Source organism: Budorcas taxicolor, chromosome 7, assembly GCF_023091745.1.
Source record: "Budorcas taxicolor isolate Tak-1 chromosome 7, Takin1.1, whole genome shotgun sequence".
Lineage (NCBI taxonomy): Eukaryota > Metazoa > Chordata > Mammalia > Artiodactyla > Bovidae > Budorcas > Budorcas taxicolor.
In genome coordinates this window covers 10,471,310-10,483,990 of record NC_068916.1, presented here as the reverse complement: position 1 = coordinate 10,483,990, position 12,681 = coordinate 10,471,310, and positions in this window count along the sequence as shown.

The window sequence follows — 12,681 nt, the reverse complement described above, 5'->3', positions numbered from 1 at the left end:
CAGTGGTATTGCTGGATCATAAGGCAGTTCAATTTCCAGTTTTTTAAGGAATTGCCACACTGTTCTCCATAGTGGCTGTACTAGTTTGCATTCCCACCAACAGTGTAAGAGGGTTCCCTTTTCTCCACACCCTCTCCAGCATTTATTGCTTGTAGACTTTTGGGTCGCAGCCATTCTGACTGGTGTGCAATGGTATCTCATGTAAATTATTATTCAGTAGGTCAGATCAGGGACCCAGGGCCCTGGGTTTCTAACAAGATTCTAAGTGTTATTTGATAGTATAGGTCCTGGCCTGTGGATGACAATTTGACTAGCAAGAAAGTGGTTCTGTGTTAGATTCAGGTGTAAGTAGTTTTAGGCCTTCACCCAGAACCCTCCAATCTTTCTTAATTTTGAAAGAAAAGATTTTTGATCACCTGTTAGGTAGTGATAAATTTTGTGTTTGATTTTTTATAAAAGTATTAAGTGACATCAAATAATTTCTATTAGAATAATATTTTGCAGTAGTCACAATAAGATCCTCCAAAAGATGTCTACAGGAAAATCTCAAGAACTTTGGAATAGCCTAGTTTACATAATTAGTTTAATTACAATAGCAGAGGAAATAAGGTTGCTGATCATTAATCTTGATAAAAGAATATTAGCACAGATATCCAGGTCAGACTTATACAATTATGATGATTTTTCTAACCATGCAAGAGAGGGGAAGAATTGGAATTAGAGAGAGTTAAAATGCCATACACCTGGATTTGAATATGGAGGAGGTACCGTGAACTATGGAATGGTGGTGGCCACTAGAAGTAAAACAGGAAATTGAATGCAACCTGTTCTGGGGTATCCTTAAGGATCACAGTCTTGTGGATATCTAAATTTTTGCTCAATGAGACTTCAGGCCTCTGACCTTACATAATTTTATGACAGGTACTTTTTTAACCCACTGATATGGTAGTTTGTTAGGGGGGCAATAGGAATCTAAAATATATTTGTCCAATCATATACTGTTTCTAGGAGCTGAGCTAAAGATTCTCTATTCACACAATAAGCTTCTCTTAAACAGGGCATTTTGTGTTGAACTCCTACTATATACAGGAGGAAATCAGAGTCACTTTAGAGACATTTTTCCCATTAGTTGATACAGAGAATTTTTCTTTATCTATATGTAAATGTGGCTCTGATTTTGAGGCCTTTGAAATTTAAGGTAGGAAAAGTACCTCATTATTGAAATTAATATCCTATTTTAAATCTTTGTGTTAACATTTCTACATTCTTTCTAGTTTATATTAATTCAAGCATTCTTTTTTTCTTCTATTCTTCCAACTTTCTCTCAAGTTTTCTTTCAACACAATGGGTGAGATTACTAATGAGACTGTGTGCAATACATATATGTGTGAGTGGGTTTATTTCAGAGAGTGGTGTATACAGATGAAGGCACATATAAACATATATGTACTCCTAAACTTGAACATGGTTTGTGGACTCAGCAAATATTTCTATGCATTGCATCCATACCTCACAATATCCAAGTGAAGCTAGAATTTATCATCTCATATTTCCTTATGAAATGAAAACTGAGGCTCAGGGCAATTATATTGTTAACAACATTACAAAGAAATTAAAACTTATTGTGCACCCTTTTAAATTATTCACAAGTGGAACCATGTAGTATACTCTTAATTTGGGGGGGATTTTTTTGTTTTTTTTTTTAATTTTTTTAATTTAAATTTATTTATTTTAATTGGAGGCTAATTACTTTACAATGTCCATCAGCAGATGAATGGATAAGAAAGCTGTGGTATATATACACAATGGAGTATTATTCAGCCGTTAAAAAGAATACATTTGAATCAGTTCTCCTGAGGTAGATGAAACTGGAGCCTATTATACAGAATGAAGTAAGCCAGAAAGAAAAACACCAATACAGTATACTCAATTTTTGAAATTTAGAAAACTGTATATTTTTAAAATGTGCAGTTTACTGTATGTAATTACATGTTAATGAATTAGCTAAAAATTAAACATTTCTGATGCTGCATGGTTTATGCTAAGCACAGGTAGTTGAGTCACACCTAAAATTGGTTGAGATAGCTCTTTTAGGAAGAAAGAAAAGTGTCAAAGTGTTTTATTTATATATTTTACATCACATATATCATTTAAATATGATATTTATATTATCCACTGACTTTTACTGATCATGAAAGAAATTAGAATGGGGCAAATATTTCATTTAGAGAATTGGAAAGAATCATATTCTTAGGCAGCAGCAATGGAATTTCTTCAAGCAGAAGCAGAAAGATATAATTACACCAAACAATCCTTTGCTCCAGTGATAAACCTCTTTACACACAAACAATGAAATCACATAAACCACTAAGTAAATGACACCATGAAAAACAGTTTACATAGAAATAATCTGACATGAATTTTTGCTACATCATACTTAAGGTCCCCTCTGACTCCACATCTTATAATGCCAAACTCTTTACTGAAATTTTTGTTTCACATACACACCAATTAGAGTCACTCTGCCAGTGACTCATGTAGGTAAAGTGGACATTGAGCTACAAGGAAAACAGTACACTGTGAGGGCATAAAAGCAGATGACGTACTATGAAACACACTATTTGTTAATGCCTACATTTTCAGAAAGAGCAATTACAGTGGTGATGTTCCAAGGTATGAGGACTCAAAATGTGATGAAATGTAGTTTCATATTTTGCTCCTCTATGATATTATGTAACAGGTTTGGGTATACATTTTTTTCCATAGAAGTAGCAAAATTCATGATTATTCTTTAATAAAATGAAAGAAAATTTACTCAGTATAAATTAGTTCATTTCATAAGAATTTATTCTTAAGAAATGGGTGAAGTCTCATGAGATAAATTGGAATTTATATATATTTCACACAAGAGTTTGAATCAATTTGAGAGAGTAGAAAAATGAAAAAAGAAAAAACTTAGATAACAGAGAAAAGTTAGTAAAGGATGTTTTTAAAATTGTATAAAGGGAAGTGAAGTCGCTGAGTCGTGTCCGACTCTTTGCAACCCCATGGACTGTAGCCTACCAGGCTCCTCTGTCCATGGGATTTTCCAGGCAATAGTCCTGGAGTGGATTGCCATTTCCTTCTCCAGGGGATCTTCCCAACCCAGGGATCAAACCTGGGTCTCCCGCATTGTAGACAGACGCTTTACTGTCTGAGCCACCAGGGAAGTCCTTAAAATTGTATAGAGAAGTTGAAATCAAAGAAATGGAAATATCAGGCTATAAATTGAAGAAGCAACTACTGTCATCACAATCTGAACAAAGAATCACAATATCTGCCTATGAGGCTTTGAGTCCTGCTATCATGGGCATTTTTTCAGTCCAAGATCAAATGGCCCTATTAAAAAGTTTCCATCCCAAAGAATCTTTTCAGAGCCTTCTTTATGTCTATTTCTCAGACTGTAGATGAAGGGATTCGGCATGGGTGTGACCACAGTGTATATCACTGAGTCTATTACAGTTGCTTCTGAGCTGTGGGTACCAACAGAACTGAGGTATACTCCTAAACATGTACAATAAAATAGAGACAACTTAGAGGTGAGATGCACAGGTGGAAAGTGCTTTATACTCTAAGAGTAAAGGATACCAGCCAGGGGAACACCTCTGAGAATTCCAGATCCAACATACAGCACTACGTTATGGACAAAGGTGTCAGAACAGGCAAGTTGGATTAGATGTTTGATTTCACAAAAAAAGTGGTGGATTTCCAAGTCTGAGCAGAAGGACAATTTCAATATCATTAAGCTGTGTAACAAGGAGTTCAGGACACTAATGATCCAGGACTCCAGAATCAGCCATCCACAGAGCTGGGAGTTCATGGTAACTGTGTAATGCAGGGGGTGGCAAATGGCCATGAAGCAATCATAGGCCATCACAGTCAGGAGAAAGTCATCTAATCCTGCAAAGAGAATGTAAAAATGCATCTGGACAACGCAGCCTTCATAAGTTATGACTTTGCTCTGTATCTGAACATTTTGCAGCATCTTTGGGATGGTGGTGGAGATAAAGCAGGTGTCTACAAAGGACAGGCTGGAGAGGAAGAAGTACACGGGGGTGTGGATGTGGGAGTCTGAGCTGAAGACCAAGATGATGAGCAGGTTTCCAAACAGTGATTAGGTACATGGAGAGGAAAAGCCCAAATATGATGGGCTGCAGTTCTGGTACCTCTGAAAGTCCCATGAGAAGAAATTTTGAAATGTGTGTATTATTCCCTGGTTCCATATGGTGAAGGTGACTCTTAGGGGGGGAAAAAAAAAAAAAAAACATGAGCAAGGTTCCCTGAAATTGGCATAACTCACATAGCTGAAATACTATAATTTTTATTTTGCTTGCAAGAAACTGATGCTAATATATTGTACATAGACAGATCCTCCCTGAGGATGTATCCCATTTCATCTCTCACCAGATATTTTTATCACATTGTCAGCATACTTCCAAAGAGTCCATGTATTTTCAGTTTTAATGAGAAATTCTTTCAGATATTTTCAGGAATACTTTATATTGAGGGCCAACATGCTCCGAGAACATATAGGGAATAAGTAGAGGTACTGAAAAACAAATTTCCCACAATCCAGGGATGGTGAAAGATGATTTTCAAATAAATATATTTTATGTTGGAAGGTGAATGATATTTTGAAGAAAACAAAAACAGATATAAAGGAGCAAGTAGGAGGGAAACTTATTATGCACTGAGTGTCCAGGCAAGGCCAACAAACAAGAGGTTATTTGAAGAGATGTTAAGAAAGAGACAGAAGGATATAGTATGACACCAGGAGAAGTGTGTGCCTGGAAGAGGTAACAGCCACTGCAAAGGTCCTGAGCAAGACACTTGTTCCACATGTTTGAATGCAAACAAGGAAGCCAGAGGAATGAGCACGTGGGGGAGTGACTAGAGATGGTGTCAGGGATGCTAAGGATAAAGGTGGCCTCTCTGCTACAACTGACACCTTAGTCCACAGAGAATTCCTCCTTCCATGTTGTTCTTTGCACTTTATTAATTTTCTTGCAGAAATGTCCTATGAATTATATTAGATCCCTTTCATAGTTTCATCTGTTGATTGAGTTCTGGCCTCTGTGAGTTTCTCATGCCAACTTAATATAGGAGTCCAGTTGTCTCTGCTTTAAGAACCGCTCTCACTTCACAAGGCACAGGCACACACACCCCACAGCCTCCTGAACTACATTATTGGCATGAATTTCTCATCCAGAACCAACCTCCTTGGGCCATGGGTGGTTACAACTCAAGTTGGTCAGATCAGATTAACTTTCTCTTAAACAATGTTTTAATGGTACCCAGAAATTCTAGTTCATAAGCTTCTGAGAGAGTAATAAAGTTAGGGTTCCTTTTAACTACAACCATTTTCTGTCCTGTGTTTAAAGAAATATAAAAAGTATGGGAGAGAGATAAAATGAAGGGAAAAGATCTAACAAGCTCAAATCATCCCTGAGACAATGGGACAAAGAAAACCCCCCTTGGTTTGGCAATATTTCAACTTCAGCTACATCTCCTTGATGCCCAGGAAAAATCAGAAAGAAATATATCTCTTTTCCAAGGAGAGAAAGTTAAATCTAAATGATGTGAAAAACCAAAACCATACAGATTTAATATTCCAAGAGAAGAATAAGTAAAGATAGTAAACTCACAATTCAAAAATTAAAACACACAAAATACGACAAGTTTCATATGTGTTACGTGAAGTAGTAGAAGATGTCTTTCTTGTGCTTTTCCATATAATCTGACCTTTTTCTGTGTGGTCTGATACTGAATGAGGCAAGCCTTGTCTCTTTTTTTCTTACAAGTTTGCTACTGTTCGTCTTAATATTTTCACCTTTTTAATTAGTCCAATGGGCACACTTCAAGTCTAGTTCTGGTCTTTGACCAACAGGCAAAGGCCTTTCCAGACCATACTCTATAAAGTTAGAGTAGGCCATGAAAATTCCTTCTCTTATTCTGGATAAATTTCTTTACCTGATCTAAGCCTGAGGACTATATTTTATTTCAGTGTACTATGACATTGTCACTATATTGCAAGATGCTAATCATCAGAGACTTAAATTGCTTTGTTCAATTCTTATTTTCCCAGGTCTGTGAATATATTTGCATTTATTTAAAAAACACACTGAAGAAAAATACAAATTATAAAATGACAAAATATGGCTAAAATATGAAACCAGTTAAAAGGGTGATTTCACATAATTGTATTAAAGAAAACTGAATGGAACAGCAAAAGCTGACTGAAACATGATATATATAATAGGAGTAATTAAGCACTTATGGCATGAATTAAGAATTACTTTAGAAAAGACCTTGACTCAAGAGAATATAACATAGAATGATCCAGAAATTTCTGGCAAGTAGCAAATGTTTTGCTATTATTTGTTGAATGATTAAGAATTAGATCCCTTTAGATATGAACACTATCCTATGGGATGGTTGCATCCAATTTGGTTGGAAAATGCTGAATTGTTGAATAAAAGCTGGAGTAAATGGCCACCTATCTAGAAGGAAATTAAGTAGTTCCTTATATGGCATACCTTTTTAAAATGGACTAAAGACCCCAGTGCAAAAGTAAGCAGTACTCTTTAGATGAATATATGAAAAACTACATTGGAACTACTTTTCCATTGTTATTAGAAACACGGATAACTTTTAACTCAGGATTCCTCAGTCTCTGCACTATTGGATAATCTCTGCCAGATTCTTCTCTGGGGTGGGATCTGTCCTATAAATTGCAAGATGTTTAGAAGCATCCTTGCCCACCACTTACCCATCATCAGTGTGACAGTGAATAATGTCTAAAAATATTGCTTAAAGGTTCCTGGGGGACACAATTATCCTTGGTTGAGAAAAATAATATTAAACTAAGAATTTCAAAGTACTTTTGTAGCAGTGATATTATAGTCACTTATTTATAAATGATATAATACACCACCAAATGTCTGAGTCACACAGCCACACCATGCAGTATTATACAGATAAGGAAATGACAAACCAGCATTATACTGGTTGATTGGAAGCAAGTCCGTGAGGTATCATTGAGAAAGAAACAAAAGAGGGACAAATTGCAGAAAACATTAAACATAATGACTATTTGTCACTAAAATATAAAGACCATTTATCATGAATTCAGGATGGTATTGATTCATTTGTGTAAAAGTATATAAGTATGTATAAGAACACATTTTAGAAAGAGATTTTTCAAAAACTAAGAACTTATGGAACAAAATATATTGGTGAGAGTGCACTTATGTTAAGTATATTGTTTCCTGAGCAATATGACTAATATAACTAATATGACTAAGTAACTTCAGTCATGTCAGACTCCATGTGACCCTATGGACTGTAGTTTGCCAGTAGCCTCCATCTGTCCAAAGGATTCTCCAGGCAAGAAGTGTGGAGTGAGTTGCCATGCCCACCTCCAGGGGATCTTCACAACGCAGAGATCGAACCTGCATCTCTTAATTCTCTTGCATTGGCAGATGGGTTCTTTACCATTAGTACACCTGGGAAGCCCCTTCCTGAACAATAGGATGTAATAAAATTGAATGAAAATCTACAACTCACTGATAAAAAGACACAAAAGAGTAAAAATTCAACAATATTAACATGGATCTCTAATTTAAGATCAAACTGCCAAAGATTTGGAAGTGAAACAATATAGTTCAATTCAGTTCAGTTCAGTTCAGTTGCTCAGTCGTGTCCAACTCTTTGCGACCCCATGAATTGCAGCACACCAGGCCTCCCTGTCCATCACCAGCTCCCAGAGTTCACTCAAGTCACGTCCATCGAGTCAGTGATGCCATCCAGCCATCTCATCCTCTGTCGTCTCCTTCTCGCCTGCCCCCAATCCCTCCAAGCATCAGAGTCTTTTCCAATGAGTCAACTCTTTGCGTGAGGTGGCCAAAGTATTGGAGTTTCAGCTTTAGCATCAGTCCTTCCAAAGAAATCCCAGGGCTGATCTCCTTCTGAATGGACTGGTTGGATCTCCTTGCAGTCCAAGGGACTCTCAAGTTTTCTCCAACACCACAGTTCAAAAGCATCAATTCTTCAGCACTTAGCCTTCTTCACAGTCCAACTCTCACATCCATATATGACCACAAGAAAAACCATAGCCTTAACTAGACGGACCTTTGTTGGCAAAGTAATGTCTCTGCTTTTGAATATGCTATCTAAGTTGGTCATAACTTTTCTTCCAAGGAGTAAGCATCTTTTAATTTCATGGCTGCAATCACCATCTGCAGTGATTTTGGAGCCCCGAAAAATAAAGTCTGATACTGTTTCCATTGTTTCCCCATCTATTTCCCATGAACTGATGGGACCAGATGCCATGATCTTCTTTTTCTGAATGTTGAGCTTTAGGCCAAATTTTCACTCTCCACTTTCACTTTCATCAAGAGGCTTTTTAGTTCCTCTTCACTTTCTGCCATAAGGGTGGTGTCATCTGCATATCTGAGGTGACTGATATTTCTCCCAGCAACCTTGATTCCAGCTTGTGTTTCTTCCAGTCCAGCATTTCTCATGATGTACTCTGCATAGAATTTAAATAAGCAGGGTGACAATAACAGAAGAACATTTATGAAGTGAGGAAGGAGCAGTATCTAAGTTATAATTTTATCTTATATGTAGAGAGAGGAATTCAAATATGGCTATAGAATGTAAGTCAAATGGTGAAGAGTTATGATCAGAGGAGATGCAATTTTTAGGAAAAGATTTAATCAGAAGGCCAAAAGGAATAATAAGGAATAACTGATGAGAAACTCTTAATAGAAGTAAATATGTATAAGTTGTCTATCACCACTAAGAATGCTAAAGAACTCTCACTTTCCTTCTTGCTTACAGCAAGGGTTGACACATTTAGAATATTAAAGTGACAAATTATTACAGTAAGAAACATAGCAATAAAGAGCAATGAGTGCTATGTACTGTGCAGCATGGTGACTATAGTTCATAATACTCTTTTTAGCATAATTGAAAGTTGCTAAGAGACAGTATATCCTAAAAGTTCCCCTCACAATAAATAAATTGTAACTATATGTGGTGACAGATGTTAAGGAGATTTACTGTAGTGAGCAGTATAAACAAGTATTAAATCATTATGCTGTGTACCTGTAAGTCATATATTGTCATAGGCCAAATACCCAAATTCTTTTGGAAAAGCAATGAAGAGAATGTTTGCAGGTTTGACCAACAAAATTTATCAATTCTTATACAATCTCACAAATATATCTATGCATATATAAAAGAACTAAATCACAAATTTAAGGGTTTTGTTAAAAAATAATCCTTCCTATCAAAGAATGCAATTTTAAAAAGGAATAACAACACTCTGATACCACTATATAAAACAAAATAGTTATAGAGACATTTTTTAAATAGAGAAACACCGCATGACTAACAAACTCATAGATCTATTTAGCCTCACGGATAATAAAATAGTTGGAAAGTAAATGTCCCTAGCATACATCTTTTTTTTTTTTAACATAACTAAGTATTTTTTTGTTTCTTATGTGCACACAAGAGTGAGAGAACATACTGTAATGTGTATGTTTCCTACACAGCTATTGAAAGTGTGTATTATTTGCAAACAGTCCTCAGTTTAGAGCTTTCTCCTCTATGTGGAGGCACAGTCTAATATGCCCCATCTTACAATAAAATGAAATGCCCTCACCTCACCGACTGACCCTCTACAGTTAATACCCTATTTGTCTACTCCTGTTAATTAACAAGAACTTTAGACTCATGTTCCACTTTTACTGGATGCAATTTATACCTCCCATTCATTCTTCTGTTGGACTTCCACTGAAAGTGAAGGTGAAAGTTGCTCAGTTGCGTCCGACTCTTCGCGACCCCTTGAACTATTCCATGGAATTTTCCAGGTCAGAATACTGGAGTGGGTAGCCTTTGCCTAGCATGATTTAATTTTCAACGTTGACACTCTCGTTTTCAAGTGCAGTGTTCCTTTTTCAGTATCATAAATAAGTACATTTTCAGGACACCCAGCAAACAACCACAGTGACCTCTGCCTCTGGGATATGCTAGATTGGTCCTCAGGTGACCTCAGGTACATTCCTGGCTTCCATCCTCTCTGATCCTCTCCTGCAGTGTCTGTGGAGCTCTCAGACTCACCTCTTTGGGAACTCTGTGAGGGAGGTTTCCTTGTGAAAGTCAAATTTCACCCCTAAGTAGCTGATGATGCAGATCCATGCTCTGTTTCCCCACAGGACAGCAATGAGAGATCAAGCATTGTTCTCTCAGCCCGATGTAGGATTGCAAAAGCAACAACCACATCCTATCCAACCAAAGAGGCACAGGCTGAGGGCCTGCAGCAGAGGAGATATTTACATCTTCCGTGTTATCTCATTAGATGTTTTCCCTTTGTTAGTCCAACCTCCAAGTACATGATTTCCCTTGGAGTACTGGTCTGAACAGAATGCATTTTTTTCTGCTAATCCTCTGTTCTTAAGAGACTCCATTATAAGTCAGGTAAATTCAGTTTCCTCACCCCTTCACCTTTACTTCTGCTTCCAAAGCTCTAAGACTCCTGGCACCTCATCATACCCCTGAGTTCAAGTTTTCTCAAAAGTATAGTATTGATGATCGGTCTTGACTAGGTCCTTTGCGTCTTCAATGCTTCGATCTGTTGTGGGAACAAGAAATCTCTGAATATGACTTTCGCCCTTTTCAAAACACGAGATAACTTTGCTCTTTTAATATAAAACTTGGTTTCAAGCAAGTTTTGCAAAACCTAAAAAGATTTCCTGCTTCCATCAGAAAGTAAACAACCTGTCTGCCAACACAGGACATAGAACAGAGATGGGTGGATAGGATCCCTGGGTTGGGAAGATCCCCTGGAGGAGGGCATGGTAATTCATGCCAGCATTCTTGCCTGGAGAATTCCGTGGACAGAGGAGCCCGGCAGGCTACAGTCCATGGGGTCGCAGAGTCAGACACGAGTGAAAAGACTTAGCACAGCACAACACACATACTGCTCCTAGGAGCTGAGACTAACCCTTCGGAGTCAATCAGTGAACTTCCTTTACACAGGGTCATTTATGGTACACTCTGATCTTTTAGTCACTATGGACAGATTTTGCCCCCTTTCACCTGGCCTAAATGTAAATGTGGATCTGACTCTGAGGCCTTTGGAATTTAAGATAGGAAAAGTAAGTCATTATTAAAATTAAGGTCACATAAAAGAATGAAACTAGAACACTTTCTAACACCATACACAAAAATAAACTCAAAATGGATTAAAGATCTAAATGTAAGACCAGAAAATGTACAACTCCTAGAGAAGAACATAGGCAAAACACTCTCTGACATAAATCACAGCAGGATCCTCTATGACCCACCTCCCAGAATATTGGAAATAAAAGCAAAAATAAACAAATGAGACCTCATTAAAATTAAAAGCTTCTGCACAACAAAGGAAAATATAAGCAAGGTGAAAAGACAGACTTCAGAATGGGAGAAAATAATAGCAAATGAATCAACTGACAAACAACTAATCTCAAAAATATACAAGCAACTTTTGCAGCTCAATTCCAGAGAAATAAATGACCCAATCAAAAAATGGGCCAAAGAACTAAATAGACATTTCTCCAAAGAAGACATACGGATGGCTAACAAACACATGAAAAGATGCTCAGTATCACTCATTATTAGAGAAATGCAAATCAAAACCACAATGAGGTACCACTTCACACCAGTCAGAATGGCTGTGATCCAAAAGTCTACAAGCAAGAAATGCTGGAGAGGGTGTGGAGAAAAGGGAACTCTCTTACACTGTTGGTGGGAATACAAACTAGTACAGCCACTATGGAGAACAGTGTGGAGACTCCTTAAAAAACTGGAAATAGAACTGCCATACGACCCAGCAATCCCCCTACTGGGCATACACACTGAGGAAACCAGAATTGAAAGAGACACATGCACCCCAATGTTCATCACAGCACTGTTTATAATAGCCAGGACATGGAAGCAACCTAGATGTCCATCAGCAGACGAATGGATAAGAAAGCTGTGGTACATATACGCAATGGAGTATTACTCAGCCATTAAAAAGGATACATTTGAATCAGTTCTAATGAGGTGGATAAAACTGGAGCCGATTATACAGAGTGGAGTAAGTCAGAAAGAAAAACCCCAATACAGTATACTAACACATATATATGGAATTTAGAAAGATGGTAACAATAACCCTGTAAGTGAGACAGCAAAAGAGACACAGATGTATAGAACAGGCTTTTGGACTCTGTGGGAGACGGCGAGGGTGGGGTGATTTGGGAGAATGGCATTGAAACATGTATAATATCATATAAGAAATGAATCACCAGTCCAGGTTCGATGCAGGATACTGGATGCTTGGGGCTGGTGCTCTGGGATGACCCAGAGGGATGGTGTGGGGAGGGAGGTGGGAGGGGAGTTCAGGATGGGGAACACATGTACACCCGTGGTGGATTCATGTTGATGTGTGGCAAAACCGATACAATATTGTAAAGTAATTAGCCTCCAATTAAAATAAATAAATTTAAGTTTAAAAAAAGAAAGTATGAGAATGATTTCTCATTCAATATAGGTAATCAGTAGAGGATGGATATTATTAAAAATTAAGAATTATGAAGGTGATAAGTATAACAG